General features: G+C 33.8%; 1 protein-coding gene across 4 annotated transcripts in view; it reads left to right on the top strand.

Annotated features, from left to right (window-relative positions):
• LOC138328515 (protocadherin beta-17-like) overlaps window positions 1–17,343 on the top strand; it is a 46,286-nt gene that overhangs the window by 14,973 nt on the left and 13,970 nt on the right. The window contains exon 1 of one of the 4 annotated variants that reach the window (XM_069275348.1): window positions 7,903–8,194. The exons of 2 other annotated variants lie outside the window; for them this stretch is intronic. The gene's annotated coding sequence lies outside the window, so the exon portion shown is untranslated. Of the gene's footprint in view, window positions 1–7,902; window positions 8,195–16,260; window positions 16,992–17,343 lie in introns of those variants that run through there. One more of the 4 variants, XM_069275351.1, reaches the window with a different exon arrangement.

Here is a 17,343-nt window from a genome sequence, read left to right as displayed (position 1 = left end):
AGATGATCACCTTGCAATAAGTCGTAAAGCTGTCACTAGGGGAGACAATTCAGTAATGAGCTCATATACATCAGATATTGATGCCTCCCCAGACGCTAGTCCATGCTGTCCCTGGTTCAGGCCAAGTTTCTAGCTTTATGCTGGATTTATTTCCAAGTTGTACATTTCTGACCTCGATGGACATGCATACTTTAACTAAAATACCTTTCATATATGCATCTTTTTATAGTAAATTCAGTCTTTTTACTGCGTTACCATGGAAACTAATTTGCCAAAAATACTAGATAGTATTCCATGTGATTACTTTGTGGGTTTTTTTTCATCATAATTAACCCTGAATATTTGTTTGTCAAGAGACACTGCTATTAAACAGAACATTTGGTTTAAATGTGTCCAAATTACAATTTCACTTTATTTACAGAAACTGTTGTCATGGTTACCATCTCAACTTTGTAACCAATAATACCATTTTTTGTTTGTTTTCAAAATGTATCGTCTTTTCTGAGTGATGCAAGATTTTCGTCAGCAAGTTGACAACTATTTTTCAAATGAAAACATTTTTTTCCTCCCAATTTTTTAATTTATTACTTAGTTTTTCACATATATGTACTGACCTCGATGGACATGCACACTTTAAAGCTCACAAGGGGACGCTGCATGTGTGAATTCGACACCGATTTTATAATTCGGCCAGAAACTTCGGAGTTTCGTCTCGATATTCTGTATCGTCTAGTGTCATCAATTCATTAACGCATCTAGTAATCATCCGTCCCTTGGGTAATAGACAGCCAACACTGGTATTGACTTTTGCTACATTTGTGATGAAAAACTTCTCCATTTGTGTGATAATTAATTTTTTATTTCCACGGTATCCATTTGCCATGTGTTTCGTTTGGTATTGTTGCTGGCCGCGTAAAAACCTCTCACAAACCTCTAACAACCTCCCACAAACCTCTAACGTATTGCTGTGTAACCTCGCCTGGCAGAACCCTGATGTGTTTATTGATGACATTGTCATAGGATGAAATATTTCTACCACCAGAATCTCTAACAGTCAAACAGGACTTGAAGTGTCTTGCTGTGTATTATGGTTTCTGACCAGACTTTAATTGCCAGGTTTTGTGATTTAGTTCTGATTTTAGCAATTCATGTAAATCATCAAAGCACACCTTAGTGTAAAAATCCTATACAGTATAGTTACATAACACTTTTGGTAAAATAATTATCAACCTTTAGAATGATGAATATGAAATGTCATACTGAACAAATTTGTATTATCAGACAACTGGATTATAGAGAGCAGAACGTGGCTGAGTGGTTAGGGTGTCTAACATTCTACCACTAACGTGCTGTCCACCCTTCTCCGTCCACCCTCTGCCTTTAGAACACAGGGGCTCAGCGGTTCGGGTGTCTGACATTCTAAATTCTACCACTAGTGCAACCCCACAGTACTCCTCCATCCACACTCTGTCATTAGAGCACAAGGACTGAATGGTTAAGGTGTCTGCCATTCTACCACCAGCCTCACTCCCCCCTCCCCTCCCAAACCTTTTCTTCCACAAGCCTTCCTCCTTTTTGACCATGGTGCCTTTTAGCTATAAAATTGTACATTTCCAGACATTTTCCCGCTAGCTCTCCCCAATAGGTCACCAGGTCAAGGCCTCAAGAAGGTGGGCTTGTTGATTTCCTCCAGGAACTCTGGCTTTTATCAACCACTAAAACCTGACATATGTCCCTTTAAATGACATAACAGAAAATACAAACAAACCCAATGATTCAAGTGTCAAACAGGATCAACATTCGTAACAGTTAGAAAGAGTAAAACTTGGTCTTTGTTGTTCTGTAATTGAAGATAATTTAGTGGATGCGTTGGAAGCAAATTTCCGATGTGATACAATAATCCCTGACTGTATACTCAGACAATGATCACCCTCGATAGATGCATTGATGAGACGCTATTCATAAGGATTGAATGGTTATTTGTTCTTTTCAAAATCAGATGTTTATAATCGCTATATATGGCCACTGTGAACTGCTGTTATGATGACAGAATCTGTTATATTATTGATCAAATTTGTACCTGAAAACATATTTCTATATCTGTAACGACATTTGATTGTTTTATTCCTAACTCTAAATGCAACATTGAACTCTTCCTTTCTTTAGACTGGGACAGTCCATTGTTGTATTGCAGGGAAGAATGGATTTATACTGTAATTAGACATAGTTTCCATGGTAACATATCTTAAAATTAATCTTCGTTGATATTGAAATGTCCTGATGCCTTTTGACATGTAAAATCAAACATGAAATATTCCTTGATGATGCTTTGAGTAAAAAATGAATAAATTAGCAGGATAGATGTTTAATTCATATGACATCATCAGTTGAATTAAAATTCTGAATTGTTAAATAAAAGTGATTGAATTGGAATGGTAACAGATTTGTAACCTTAATTATAGTTTCTCTTGTGATTATGACAATTTTTCGATAGCGACATTAAGGTTCAAAGACATATTTAAGTTGAGTTTCTATTAGAACATTTCCTATTGCGCCATATGGTCTAGAATTACTTCATTATCATCTGTCAGAACCAGTTTGTAATTTTCCATATTGGTTGTTCTCTTTAGAAATGAAAACAGATTACAATTCAAGATGGAAAACTGAAATAAATTAGATTCTGTTTGTAGTTTACGGGAATATTGATTGTAAATCTCTGAAGCTTTTCGAAACGTTACATTCTGTAAATTTCATTTTGGTTTTATCTAGAAATAAATCACAGATTTGATTTCCTGAAACATAACTTTTAAACTTTGGTTATCTGACAAGATGCTTAATTTTGATATTTACACGTGGAAGAATCAAAAATTATTCTCTTATTTATTGATCATGCGCCAAAAGTAAATTTGACAATTTAACAAATTGCATCATTGCAAATTCATGGTTATAAGTGGAAGAAAATAAGAACCTATAGATGTACTCAAATAGAATTTGTTGAGAAAAGATCTTTAGCAAACATTTCTTAATAATTGCATATATTAGATTATTTCATTGACTAATACATGGTCACATGACCTTCAATTTATAACATATTGACTCTGTGTTTCCATTTTTAGAAACACTGAGTCAATATTCCTTTGTAAACTTCATTGCCTATATGCTGCATTCTTCAGGGTGCCGTTCTTTGACCAATGCTTTTCCAGTGATTAATATGCACATTAGGGATTGGTTTTGTTAATGAAACAACATGTCTAATAAGAATTAAGGACCTTTGTTTCGGTCCATATGGTGTTATATAGCCCTTGTAGAATTTAAAGTAATGACCTCACGGCATTGTTTTTTCTCTTGTGATGTATACACAACACCATATGGACCTGAAGAGAGGTCCATAATTGAATTAATTATTATGAAATTGGATATATATAATTCTGTTATGTGTTTGTTTAATACTTATTTTATGTGTACAACTTACTATTCAGGAAATGTTATATTCATAAGCCTTATTTTTGAAATTACAACAAAAATATAATATAATAATGGGCTAAAGTCACTCTATATAAATATGCTATAGGCAAAAAAGTTTGAAATATTGGTAAAGTATGTGTGTCATCAAAGGGTATGTATTTTTGTCTGTCCTGTTACTAAAGATCAGGCTAATTCCATATCTAAAACCTCTTTATCATGTTTAGAATGAAAAAATAATAGAACCAAATGATCCTCTCCAATAGATAAGTGATGAAGCATTTTTTACAAATTTGTCCAAACAAGATGTCATGATATTTGTACATCATTCCTTGAAGGGATCCGAGCCCATTTTAATCCTCTTTAGACAGTTGACTAATCTTTATATCTGTTTTCTTGTACCCCAAAGCAAATCGACATTACTCGGACAGGGTTGAGCCGTGACAATCAATTTGTAGACCTGTTCCACCTCATTGATTTCACTTACATACATATTTGTTCAATGTATTCCCTGATCTTAACAAATATTTACTTTTACCTGTAAATCATTTATAAATGCCCAAGTGAAAACGTTTTTTGTTTACTTTACTTTTCTTTCCATGTTTTTATATCATGTCTATTTACACCATTTTGATTTCTTTTGATGTTTCATTTCAAGTTTGAAATGAAGTTTATTGTTTTTGATATCTGTATCAATAAATTGTTGACAAATCATAACAGGTATGAAAAAGATGATTTTGAAGTTTATCCACCAATCTAACCTAAAATGTTAGTATTTTATAATGTTTTATTCTCAAAATTGATAAAACTTTTTTTTTTCAATTTCTATGAAAAAAATGTTGATAAATAAATTGTATAACATAAAATGGCGACACTACTGTTAATTAAATCACTTTAAATGGAATACATACTACAAAGGTAAAGATTGAATTAGGAAGGCATTGGGTGTAAAAATTACCAATAAAAGTTAAACTTTCAAAAAATGCAATAAAAAATGAACAGACACCAAAAGGAAACTGATGGAGTGATGAAATAGCTGAATTAACTGTACAATATGGGAACTGATTGCTCATAAAGCCTGGATATAAAGTCGGATTAGAGTTTCTGGACAATATTTCTGTTGAAGGAAAAAAGGAAATTTAACGTATACAATGGAGCTACACTTTGATCGAAACAAAAATAAACTACTACCATACTGAACATTCAGTAACAAAGCCGAAAGTTTTGCTTTATAGACCTCGACGGCTGTGAGGGTCGATATTGTCTTGCTTTGTCAGTGTAAATCACATAGCAACGTTCCTGATATCAAATCAAGTTTAGTAATTGGTGTTAGAAGTTTATCCACTTGAACAGCCTCATTGTGATATTGGTATTTTCTTGTTTTGTTCGGTATCTGTTCGTCTAGATAACTCGTAGCTTTTGTCCCATTCTGTGTAGATCCTATGATCATGATTCAGACCTATTAAGCGGACTGACTTTACCTGCATGTTTTAATTAAAGACTCGGATATGTCACAGGTGGATTAGAGTTTAAGAGACAGTTGAAATAAAAAAACGTTAATCGCGAGTGCCATCAATGCATGCAGTTGTTTTCTGTGCAGGTTGTTCCGGTAGAAGCAAGCTCCACAGGTACCACAGGTGGTTAAATCTGATAACACCTGGCTGTTTGACTCTAAACCAGCCCTCACAATTCAGTGCATTCTCAAATGACTAATTGGTCTTCAAAATCACAGCTCGTTATGAACATGTTGAATCGGCAATTCATACATGTAGAAATATCATATCACTTCAAAAGTTTGCATTAAAAAAAATGGAGAAAAAAATTTGATTTGTCATAATTATGCATGCTTGATTCTTTAATTTTACTGATAATTGGTTTTTTTATTCATTTTTTATCACAACAAAAAGAAATGGATCATATATTTATATATATGGAAATGTGTGTGGGGTTAATTGTTGATTAAATATATCTAAATGACCCCTTGTTACGTTAAAAACCACTTAGTCACAATGCTTAAACAACTTACAAACAATGCATGACAAAAACTCTTTAAGGTCAAGTCATTGACTGAGAAATTAAAATATCCGAAGAAAATTCAGAGCTTTTATAAAAGAAAGTCAGTGTAAGTGACAGGTGTCAACTCTTTAAAGTTATCGTAAAGTACAGACACCAACGGAATGGTCAAGGTCATATTGAACGGCACATTAATCAAAAATTTAATGTGCCTAATTCTTTATCGAGTATATAAAACGTGAATTGTTTTCGTGTTTTTCTAGTTATTAAATGTTCGTTTGAAATAATTTTTATCCACGCTTTCAGAAGTAGAATTATCTAATTGATTTCGCAGTCTTTCCTAATTTCAATATCACTTTAAACTGCAAGTGAATGAAACCTACTGGTACAAGGACACATTTAATTTATAACGTACACAATATTTATCATATTACACGAAATTGTCAATATACCCTCCGTGTTTTTTCTTAACAATGATCAATATGTGTTTTTTTATTTGCCTATTCATACGTAGGTACAAGAGCGTTTCCCATTTCAATCCCGAACCAAGGAATAAGAGTTAAAGTCTGCCAGCTAATTCATGGCCTGAAAACAAATTGATTTCCCAAACATAAATGAATAGCTGTCATTTAAATTGGAGAAAGAGGTATCACACCACAATTGTGTTTTTTGTGGTTCCGAACAAAGACGAGGAAATAAAAGAAAAGCATATCAATAATACGATGACAAGTACGACACACAATTGATATGTTAGAAGGTTCGCAGCTCTGCAGGCTTTGTTAAATAAAGATTGAATGTTTTACTGGGGTGATTGATTCCAATAGATGAAATCAACACTTATATGTATTTCGACTATAACATCTACTCACAGATTTTGATTTGATTTGTTTTATCAATTTATTTGATCTTGTTTAAACCATGCAGGCATTAATCATATTTAGGTAGTAGATTTTCTTACAAGGTATAAAATTACCCAATAACAACTTTTCAAAGAATATCTGTTCATAAAGAATTCTTGTCTGTATAGAACATCTCTATATCAAGGAAATCTGTTTATAATAAAGGATACCTGTCTATAGAGAACTTCACTATATGAAGGAAACCTCTCTATAGAGAACATCTATGTGAAGGAAACCTGTCTATAAAGGACATCAGTCTATAAAGAACACCTCTATATGAAGGAAACCTGTCCATAGAGAACAACTCTATACAAAGGACACATGTCAAAAAAGAACACATTACTTGTGAACACCTGTCTTTAAAGAAAATCTATATTAAGGGCACCTGTTCTTTTGTCTTGTCTGTAACAACAATAAGAATGGGCTCATTTAAGCTGGGTTGACAGCATAAGATTGAATGATTTCAAAGTTGCAGAGAAGAAAGAAAACATAACGTAAAACTGAAGGTACCAAAATGCAATGGAATGCAACTGATATGGATGATGCAATTGAAATGGATTTTTTGTCTGATGTTGAAGTTTTTGGTGTAAAAATAGTTAATTGCTTGGCTGGCAGTTGCAGTAATTAAAAGCACAAAAACTGGAAATGAGTTCCGTGATATCTATAGGGCAGATTTAAAATATAAATATACCTCTGGGAGATCCTGAGCTATGCCTGTTGATATTCCTGATGATAATAGGATAAATAACAAAGAAAATACAAAGATTGATACCAAATTCGACACAATAAGCGCCCAGGGCATTTAAAAATGGAAAAAAAAAATGCAAAGGTGCTTAATGCGACGAAATTATTGCAAACCATATGCCTGGGCAATTGAAATTGAGGCCTCAAAAGTGGGAGGGGTGCTTAAAGGGACACGGGCGCTTATTGGGTCGAATACAGTATATAAAATTCCGAAGAGTTGGTCTTTGTTAATTATGGATATATTTCTCTTAGAGTTCTAACAAGACACTTACTTCTTTGTATAAAGAACAAGCTTACTTAAACATAAGTAAAACTAACTGCATAGTTGACCTCTATATATAGAGATAACCTGTTTAAACAAGATACCTCTGTATACTGAACTAATGTCTGTTAATAACTATCTAAAAAGACATCTGTATATAATGACATTTCTGTCAGTAAAGCGACACCTGCTTATAACAAATACTTATGAAGCCCACCTGTATATAAAGAACACCTAGAATGTATATATAAAGAATACCTGTATATAAAGAATAACTGCCTATAAGAACATTTGTCTATAAAGAACAGCTTTTACTTTGTCCCTTTGGGATTCTTATAGATATGTCTGCCATGATCATAGCACATCATATATCCATTACATTAGGATGTATGATAGAGGACGGAGAATTCCCTATGTATGTATACCCGCTTGTATGGGCATGATAACGCATCAGGTAGTAGCTATATTGGGGGGAGCCAGTCTAGTAATATAGTAGTCGATCCAGACCCGAGGAGTACCCAGTGTAAGGCCAATGGTATGCGACACTGATTTTACTTCATTATAATATACACACACTTTTTATCGCTTGGTTGGCGTAGTAGTAGGAGGCCTTATATACTTACTCTCTACTGATACCGACAGTTGTATATTTAAAGTGATCGCTGGGATGAGTGACAGTGGGACTCTCTATAGAGCTCTGTACGAAGCTATATGTTACATTACCGAGATTCACAGTGTGTGTAGCGCCTCATAGGATTAACATCGATGGTGGTAGTTTCGATTTCTTACAGTATGGATGGGATTTATAATCAAGGTTGGTACATTTAAGTTAATTTTTAAAAAATAATTTCGTTAAAAATTAAGTTTTTGTTGAATTATAATACGGATGAATCTGTGATTTTTTTTTAGTCAATTTTATGAAATATTATAGACATAGTTTTAATCCTTGCAGAACTCCTACTCTACATGAAAATATATTGGTTTGAAAAAAGTAGCATGTATTCTTTCTTGAGATTTATTCTTTTAGTAATTTAATTTTTTTAAAAATGCAACTCTCATTATTATACAACTGACAGTCAAATAACCGCATGTTTGAAGAATGTATTAAAAAATTCAAAAATCTAGGGAATATTATTTAATTAAGTCAAACAAATAAACCAGAATGCTCTGAACATTATGAGCTATCAAAATTGATCTCTTGATTTGTAATTCATAAAGGAAGTGACTAAAACAGAAAAGACATTTATGGAAGTACAGATGATGATTATTTTGCGTCACATCGTTAACTGTGCTGTAGGCTACACCAACAAGGTGTGTTTAATGGAGTTGAATACACGAGTTAATTCTGAAATTCGAACAGACTTATAATACAACATGATGTCATTATCATCATTTCTCATTACTATTATTCAAAAAAACATATCCTGTTTTCTGATAAGTATTGACTACAGGTAAAAATAATTAGCACATAGCTCCAAGGTAAAACTTTGTATTGATCAAGGTGTCGCTGTGCCGATTGTGAGTTCCTTCCTTCTGGGTATAGCAAATGTAATGGCTGTTCTTTACGATGGCTTAATTATACCTAACGCAGATCGTGCTTCACAACTTTACAAGCATGAGCAGCTTAAAACAAAATTGATATCAAATGTAATTTATCAGTCTTTAAAAATATGAATTTCAGTAAAAAAAATTCATCTGCTGTAATTAAGAGGCTTTCAAAATTTCAGAGAGGGATTTATATTTTCAATAGCGTTTCCAGGATAATGTGTATCGAATAGTAAATGAAATATTTTCTGAGAGTGACAAGTCCATGTCAGTATGTCCCACTGTTTGCATAATGTGGTCCCTTTGTTTTAAATGTTAGGGGTGAAACCAACTGATTTGGGAGGTACATTATGTTTGGAAAAAGCGGAAAAAAATGAACAGAATATGAATATTGCTCAACTGCTTTAAAACTTTCTGTTAAAGTTGAACTTAAAATTATTTTTAGAGATGTTGATTTGAAATTGGAAAAAATAAAGAAATGTTTGGAGACGAACCTGATATAGCTCTTTTACTTGTTAAACTGTTTCATATATGAAACTATTATCCTAATCAAAATTGCTTACATTGCTATATCTTTCGTGTAAATAATGTAGACCTCCTGTGTACAAATAAGCTCACTCTTTATAGATAAAGCTCTTTCTTATTATTGTAATTAAAATTGTGTATGACACATGAATGTGACATAAAAAAAAATGAGGAAAAAAAGACTATTATCCTATTCTGGTATTGGATTATAATGTAAATTAGGGAGGGGTGGGAGGAGGGAGGAAGTTTTCACAGGTGGCTCTTCATGATTCCTCAGTTTCAAAAGGATCCAATATGGCTACATTATCAACGATTAATCCCCGCAGCAAGGGAATTTAAGTTTAAAGAATTCATCATTGTTAAATGTAAAATGATTTCTTTGAAATTTATCCGAAGTTGCTGCTCCTGTATCTTGGGGTCTCCATACACCCCATCCCATTTCCTTGTTTACTTTGTGGCCATACAAAATATTTATACCTGAAAGTCGGACAAAGAAATCGGTTGGATGTGTAACATGCTTCATTGAACTGGCACAATTTTGGCCGTAATGGCTATTTGGGGGATGACCATTAGCTCATTTATTCCCTGATGAAGTCTGGTGTTAGGAGTTACAGAATTTAAATGACCACCTCGAACCTATTGACCACAGGTCAGTTTGTAAGGCCGACACCTCGGAAGTGATATATGCGACACTCTTTTATCTGTGGAGAGTTAAGCCAGGTGTGATGCAAAAAGCTGAGTTATTTAATGTTGCTACCACTGTGGATATTGATACTTGTGAAATACTTGGAGTCAGTTTCTAAAAAAATAGCTGATGACTTAATTATTCTTTTATACTGGGAACGTGTTTTGTGTCATAATTGGAGTTTGGAATCTGTTATCGCTGCTAATTCTGAACTTGTGTAGCTTACAGTGGAGAACTTGTGGTTCATAGGACCCTTATTTTATGTCTTCAAATCGAACCCCTGCCCTCTTGGTAAGTGACAAGTATATATATATGTTATCATAATTTTACTTGACAAACCATCATTTTCACCTTTCATCAAATTCAAATGTATAAATTTTAAGATCTATAGCAATGACTTGGAAAATTTCCATTATTTTAAAATGATCACTGTCCATTTGAAAATCACTGGTCCACTGCCATATGGTCGCTGACCGGTTGTTACACAACTCGTGGGAGGCAGATGATGTCAATGGACGGTATTGACCCTATGTAACACTGACAGTTAAGTGAGTTATACGGCTTAAGGGCATAGAAAGCCATGACATTAGTAGAAGAGTTCTACCAGGGGAGATAATAATTGGGTTAGTGTCAGAGTTATTGCATATAAGGCAAGATCTATTATTTCCTGAAAATTGATTTTCACATTTCATGGTTCATAGCTGCAGACTCGTACAAGGATAAAATTCAATTTATCGTTTGAACAAAATTTCCGATGGATCATTTATTTCATTTAAAAAACTGCTGGCTCCTTTTTGTATCAAGTATCATTAATTTGAAAATTAAATATTGAGGGAATTATCTCCAATATGGAAAATGTTGAGATGAATCTCGGTAGAATCAATCTGTAAAAACAATTTAAGCGATGTAATGGTTCAATTACACGGTAACTGATATCATCAACCTATAAATGTCATTTGTAAACCCTGTATGGTTTAATTTACTCCGAACTGAAATTCATGATTATGCTTGTTGGAAAAGGCTTTTAAGTAGATTAACAACTTGACTTCTGGAGTCAGTGTATATCCCGGATTATCTGTAGAACGTCGGTGAAAATACGGAAGGAGTGGAAAATAAGGATTAAAAATAAAATCGGCAACATGGATATACTTCATTGACGGATCAAGGGCTCGGACCGAGTTGTTCAAGAACTAGAAGTATAATAACACGAAATCAGGCCGATTATTATTAACAGCAATCCAAGCCGATAATATACTTGTAGACAATGTCAGAAACACATAACAAAGCTTTTGGTTGGTCTAATTCAAGGATTAGTAAATACGGGCCATGTTCTTCAGTGCCCAGGAGCCGATTAAAACAAAAATTCTATACACAGTCAAAATCTGTTCCTTTAAGTGATTGTAATATACAGTTCACTAGTGTTAATTTTATGCTGGTTGCTGTTTTGTCAAACAAAAATTGTGTAGCCATGCAAAACAAGAAATGAATTTCCAGTTTTCATACAGATTTGGCTTAAATTTGGATAAAATAGCGAGGGAGATACATCTTAATTAAACTCTGAATTAGCAATAAGTCCCTTAACTTCATGTAGAAATTGAGGGAGTTTTGCTTTCTTTTATATTTTTTGAAACAATTTTCTTTTCAAATATTCGATATGTGGTATTTATTCAATTTGTGGAAGAGTAGTCGCTCGAAATGAATTGTTCAATATGCTAAATTAACATCCAAGCGAACAAGTTTATGTTCATGGTTGACAAAAATCCTCAAATATTAACTCTAGGCGTCCTTTGATCAGAACACTATGAATATGTTTTAGTATCGGGAAGACTAGATGAAAAAATTGCAGATTTAAGACATCAAAGTCTAGATTAACATCCAGGAGAAAAATAAAAATTTTGTACAGAGTGTTTGAGGGATGGAAAAGGAGTCGCACAAAATTGTCGAAGAATGGTGATGAGCTGAACCATGAAATAGGATATTCAGCAAATACCGACATACGAATAAAACATTCGGCAGCATATTTAATGATGTGTTAAATTTATATGGGTTGTCCATTCACTTCAATACAACAGATTGAATATGACCGTTCTTAAAACGGAAAATTTATCAAATATCCATCATATCAATTTTTTATCGACAAAGACCACCGCTATATAGGTGGCGCTCTCACATTGCGATACAAAAAAGGTTCATAAAAAAAGGTCGCCATCATGTCCATCAAATATCTACCTCGCTGAATCCGTGTTAATATTTTATGAACTTCAAGCACTATATTTTAAAGTTATATTTTGTCAAGTAAGTCAATTTTCTGAAAGAATTAAAGTCAATTGTAAAGATTCAAAGAAATTATTAATGCTTTGGTTGTCCAGGCATATAATTGATTTCATGCAAAATCAGGAAAAGAAAAAAATGTCGTAAATACCTTGAGTATAAATATGCAATTGTGACTATGGATTCCCTGAATTTCGTAGAGTACTATACCGTTTATTAAAATTTCAACATAAATGTGACTTAAAAATAAGATGGTATGCAACGTTACATTAAGTTCAAATGTTGAAAAATCTTCGAGTTAAAAACTTGTCTGCAGAGTCTTTTGATGCCCTAGTAAGTGTTTCATTTCAGTATTTTCACAAGTTTTAATTAATTAAAGTCATTAATTTCTAACGAAACTTTATGATCACGAAATATTAAAATTAATGGTTATAATTGTTTTCTGTGTAAAGTAACGAAGACAGCATGTCTCTATATATCAAATAACATATTCCTAAAAGGTTTTTAAAGTGGGCTGCCGTCACAAAATAATTGATATGAAATCATAATTAGAAAAGATTTTACTAGATTCACATAACTAGGTTTTAATTCTGAGCTCTCAAAGTGTAAATTATCGTTCCAAGATATGATAGGAGTATACATTTGAAATAAAAGTCGTTCTTAATTTGAAATTATGTTCAGATATTATACTCCTGTAAGTGGATGTATTTAGCTGTTTCCTGTTAAAGTAAAGGAGAGGAAGGGGGGGAGGTGGGGGTGAGAGAATAGGTATTAGAGGGAGGAGGGGATAGGAAAAACCTGGTACTGGTTGACATTAGTGCTAAGACTCAATGGCACCTTCTCCGCCTCTCTAAGGGTCTCAAGTAGCTAAGTCACAGTTATCCTCATTAATGACAGTTTTTAATTGAAGTTATTAACTTCATTCCAACCCTCGCAGCTCTTAGACCTGTCTGGATACAATATAGTTATACAGCATATCGCACTATTCCTCCGAAAGGTCAAGAATGAAATGTTTTTACCTAATAAAATTTCCATAATACATGTCACGGAGTGTGGTCTTAATACATTATAGAGTTTATAATTGTGGTCGTTATTGAAAATAATTGTCTTGCGATGTGTATACGAACTGACTCAATAATTTGATCCACAATGCAAGGACCTCATGTCAATATTGACAAAGTACTCAACAAGCATACTGATTTCTGTCGACCCCGAGTACTGGAAAGAAAAGTCAAACTCGTACACAGGATCTACTAACACTGGCCTTACACCTGACATTTCCTCCATGTTTTTGTTTCTCCCCCTCCTCTCTACACAGTAACCCCTACAATGTCAACATAAGGTATTAGAAGGGAGGGAAATTAATTCCCGGTAATGGATCGAAGAGTTCAAACAACTCTGTCCCGACACTGGGGCCAGTCGTGGATACATTAACATAAAGATGTCGTTATCTTAGGTGATAATAAGGTTGTCTTATTCCTCCTGAAACATTGAAAGCGTTCTTCGCTTTTATATCTTAACTTTAGAACGGGTTGTAAATGAAAACATTTCTGCTTCGTACTTTAAAAACCTGTTACGAATGTAGTGTAAGGTAATTTTTCTGTTTCATAGCTGACGGCTACGAATTAATGTACAAGGTGATCATGTCGGTGAATTTTAAATGGAGTCATGTGCATGTATCCCTCGTTTTATATAAATATACCATTAAAGATGCCCCCTCCGTCTGATTCTTTCCAACCACCACAGGCGCTAAAATGTAATGTTGGTGTCATGGTAATCTTCTCTCAAATCAAAGAATGAATATTCATATATTTTATCAATCAAACTAATTGTATATCAGTGATCATTGATTCAATTTCAATTAGGCTGTCAAAAATTGCAGTGGAAAACAATTTCTTCAGAGTGTGCATTAATATACATTCGTCATTGTCTGAATTGCTTATATTGATGGTACTGAAGATATAATACATATGTTTTAGGGATTTTGATGCAGTGACTTTTAAAAAGCCTCCTTTTTCCCTTTAAATGTAACAGTCAGATTTCAATTTCATATAGGTTTTTAGACTGAATTAAAAATTCAAGGAAAGTTCTTTACAAGTATAAACCTCAGCTGTCGGAAAATTAAAGGTTACACTTCCTGAAACATTGAAAGGTCAACGGCTTTATTTTAACATTTAAACACACCGCATCGCTAATTGAGAAATTGATTCTTCTCTGATGTTCTAAAGAACTTAAGTGTGATATATAGAAAGGTTCCAATCGAATCTAATAAAGGGAGACAATTTTAAGTAGAACTCTTTACTCGATTACTACTAATTCCCCTCTATCTATTTTATCTAATTAAGGAATTAGGGGTTTATATGACCCCTTAAGATTTACATAAGGTTTGGGCAGCTCCCTCTGATCCCTGTAACTTTATAGCCCCTATCTCCAAGGGGAGGTAATTATCTTATCAGGATTTGTAATTGGCTGGGTTGGATCACCAGATTAGGCCTAGCTAACAACTGATAGTGCCACTACAGTCAGGGTGTCCAGTACTGGACACTGTCCAGTCTGCTGGGCATTTCTCAGGCTCTGGAGATAGTGTCAATGCACAAGTTTGGTTCCAAGTTTGGCCCCTGTTTGGTGTAAACACGATTTTAGCTCCCTGTCCACCCCGTACATCAAACAGAAGGTCAGTACATCAGCATAATCCACTATTGCCTGGCCCTAATTCAATTAGCCCCAACAACAGAGTTAAGGGATCAATAGACAGAGTACAAAGCAAATACAGCTTAAAGGGGCCAGAACCTGCCGGAAGGAATAAAGGGACCAGTTCATCCATGTCAGCTTGGTCTTTGGTTAGGAGAATCGTGTAGTGATCAATTTCATTAGAAGTTATAATAGCCCTGTAGATTAAACAAATTTGGATGAAAAAGGGCTAGCTGGCCAGCTTTTCACAGAGGAGTGATAATGCCTAATAGGGGCTGTGAAGAATAAAGGGGCCAATTTCTTACCCTGTTTGACCAGCTGAAAAGCTTATGGATGTGATGTGTTAAAAAAAGCACCTGTTTCCTGGAGTTCGTGTGGAGACTTTCACAGTGGTGTTTATGGATTAGGGGACAAAAGATTAAGGGACAATTGGCTTAAAGGGGCCAGTTTTGTGGTATTTACCTGGTGGGTAAGTGTTTCAGGGTTGGAGTCCCTGTTGTTCTTTAGTAATTAGGTTTATACTGCGGATTTAATACGAGCTTTAAAGAAATGTGTAATATATTGATACAGTACCTGCCACAAATCACATCACACACAAATACTCGATGTAATCACAAATAAATAAATACTTTATAAAAATACATCATCTCTTTAATGTTTGTGGGAAATGCTGGGCAACAGATTTAAATGAAAATTCAAGAATGGATGTTGGAATTGAGAGTTTAACTAGAACCAACCACACACAGACAAGGAAAATAATGTTAAATCATTTTAAATCTGGATTTAGATATTTATTGAAGATTTAAAGTCTCTATATCAATAAAGTGTTAGATTATTGAAACAGGTGTGATATAAAAAAAATCTTATATATTTCAGGTACACAACATAATCTCTATAATTGCATATACACATTAATTTTCAATTTTAAGCAGTCATTTTTAAAGAGATTCTTTTCTAAATGATTATTATATTCACTTATTTTATATTTGTCAAAAACATACGCATGCATGCATAGTCCTTAAAATAAACTGCAAAATTGATGACTTCATTTTTTTTCTATTTTATATATATATATATACCATAATGCACCCTGTAAGTATTGAGAATTTAAGAAAATGACGGCCAGTTTATAAACAAACTCCTTGACTTGACATGTTGTTGATCAGCTTAAAATGGATGTAAGGCTGTCTCATATTGATAACACTTGTTTAAAAAAAAATGAATTAAGTTTCAAAATTTTGACGGCTACCATCCATCAGTAATGTCCACACTCTGACAGGGTGAGATTAGACTCATATGTCTGTGGGGGCGGAGCGATTTGGCCTTCCTCATCTACACGATGATGGAGTCTAAAATAAACAAACATTGACAAGTCACAGGCCAGTGATTTTGAAAATTAGGATAGGATTTGTGTAGCAAAGATAAAGTAATGTATCAGTCGAGCTGACATCTTTTCATCGTCTGTCACCCGTGATTGGTTGGTTCCCATACTTACCTGTACTGACCACAACTGACCATTCGCCCCCTCTGGTGGTCAGTGTGAGCGGTCAGTGTGTATAGGGACTCGGACCTCGGGACATCCTCTGTTTAATTGTGTGTCACGGGACCCCAGTGTGTTCTGTGATAATTAGTTCTGTACGATTTTGACAAATTTAATTAAGAACTCTTTAGCAGTGTCTCGTGTCAGTTCCAAGGTCTCCGGGCTACTAAAGTTGAAACCGCGTGAAATGTATATTGGATAAGTTAGAATATATAAAAGGCTCAGGTGTGATTTTAAAGTTTAGCTGGATTTACTACCTCGAGTGGTGAGAGTCAATTTTGGACAGCTGATATCAGATAATCAAAGTGTCTGGGACTTAAAACTGTGATATGGACTTAATTCTTCTGTATGTTGGTGAGTACATCATGGAGGAAAAATTTATTTTCAATTATTTATAAAAGAAAAAAAAAGTTTTAAAGAGAAAAAAAAAGAAAAAATGAATAAGGAAAAAAATTAACAAAAAATTTCAGTGCTTGGGTATCAGAAGCTATGGATGGCTTCCAATTAATTATGATTTAGTCCAAATCTTAAAACGTTTTCAAACAATATTCAATACTTTATAGTATTTTAAACTCTGGTTCTATTAAATCCCTGTTTTTCACTTCAAGATATAATCAGTTTGGTAATTAAACATTTGTCTATAAATCAGTTGAAATTTAAAACTTTAATCAGATCTGTTGAGATAAGATGGATAGGCTTGACTAAA

The sequence above is a fragment of the Argopecten irradians genome, chromosome 7 (assembly GCF_041381155.1).
Source record: "Argopecten irradians isolate NY chromosome 7, Ai_NY, whole genome shotgun sequence".
Classification (NCBI taxonomy): domain Eukaryota; kingdom Metazoa; phylum Mollusca; class Bivalvia; order Pectinida; family Pectinidae; genus Argopecten; species Argopecten irradians.
The sequence above is the reverse complement of the archived record's forward strand: the minus strand, read 5'-3'. Positions and strand labels throughout refer to the sequence as shown.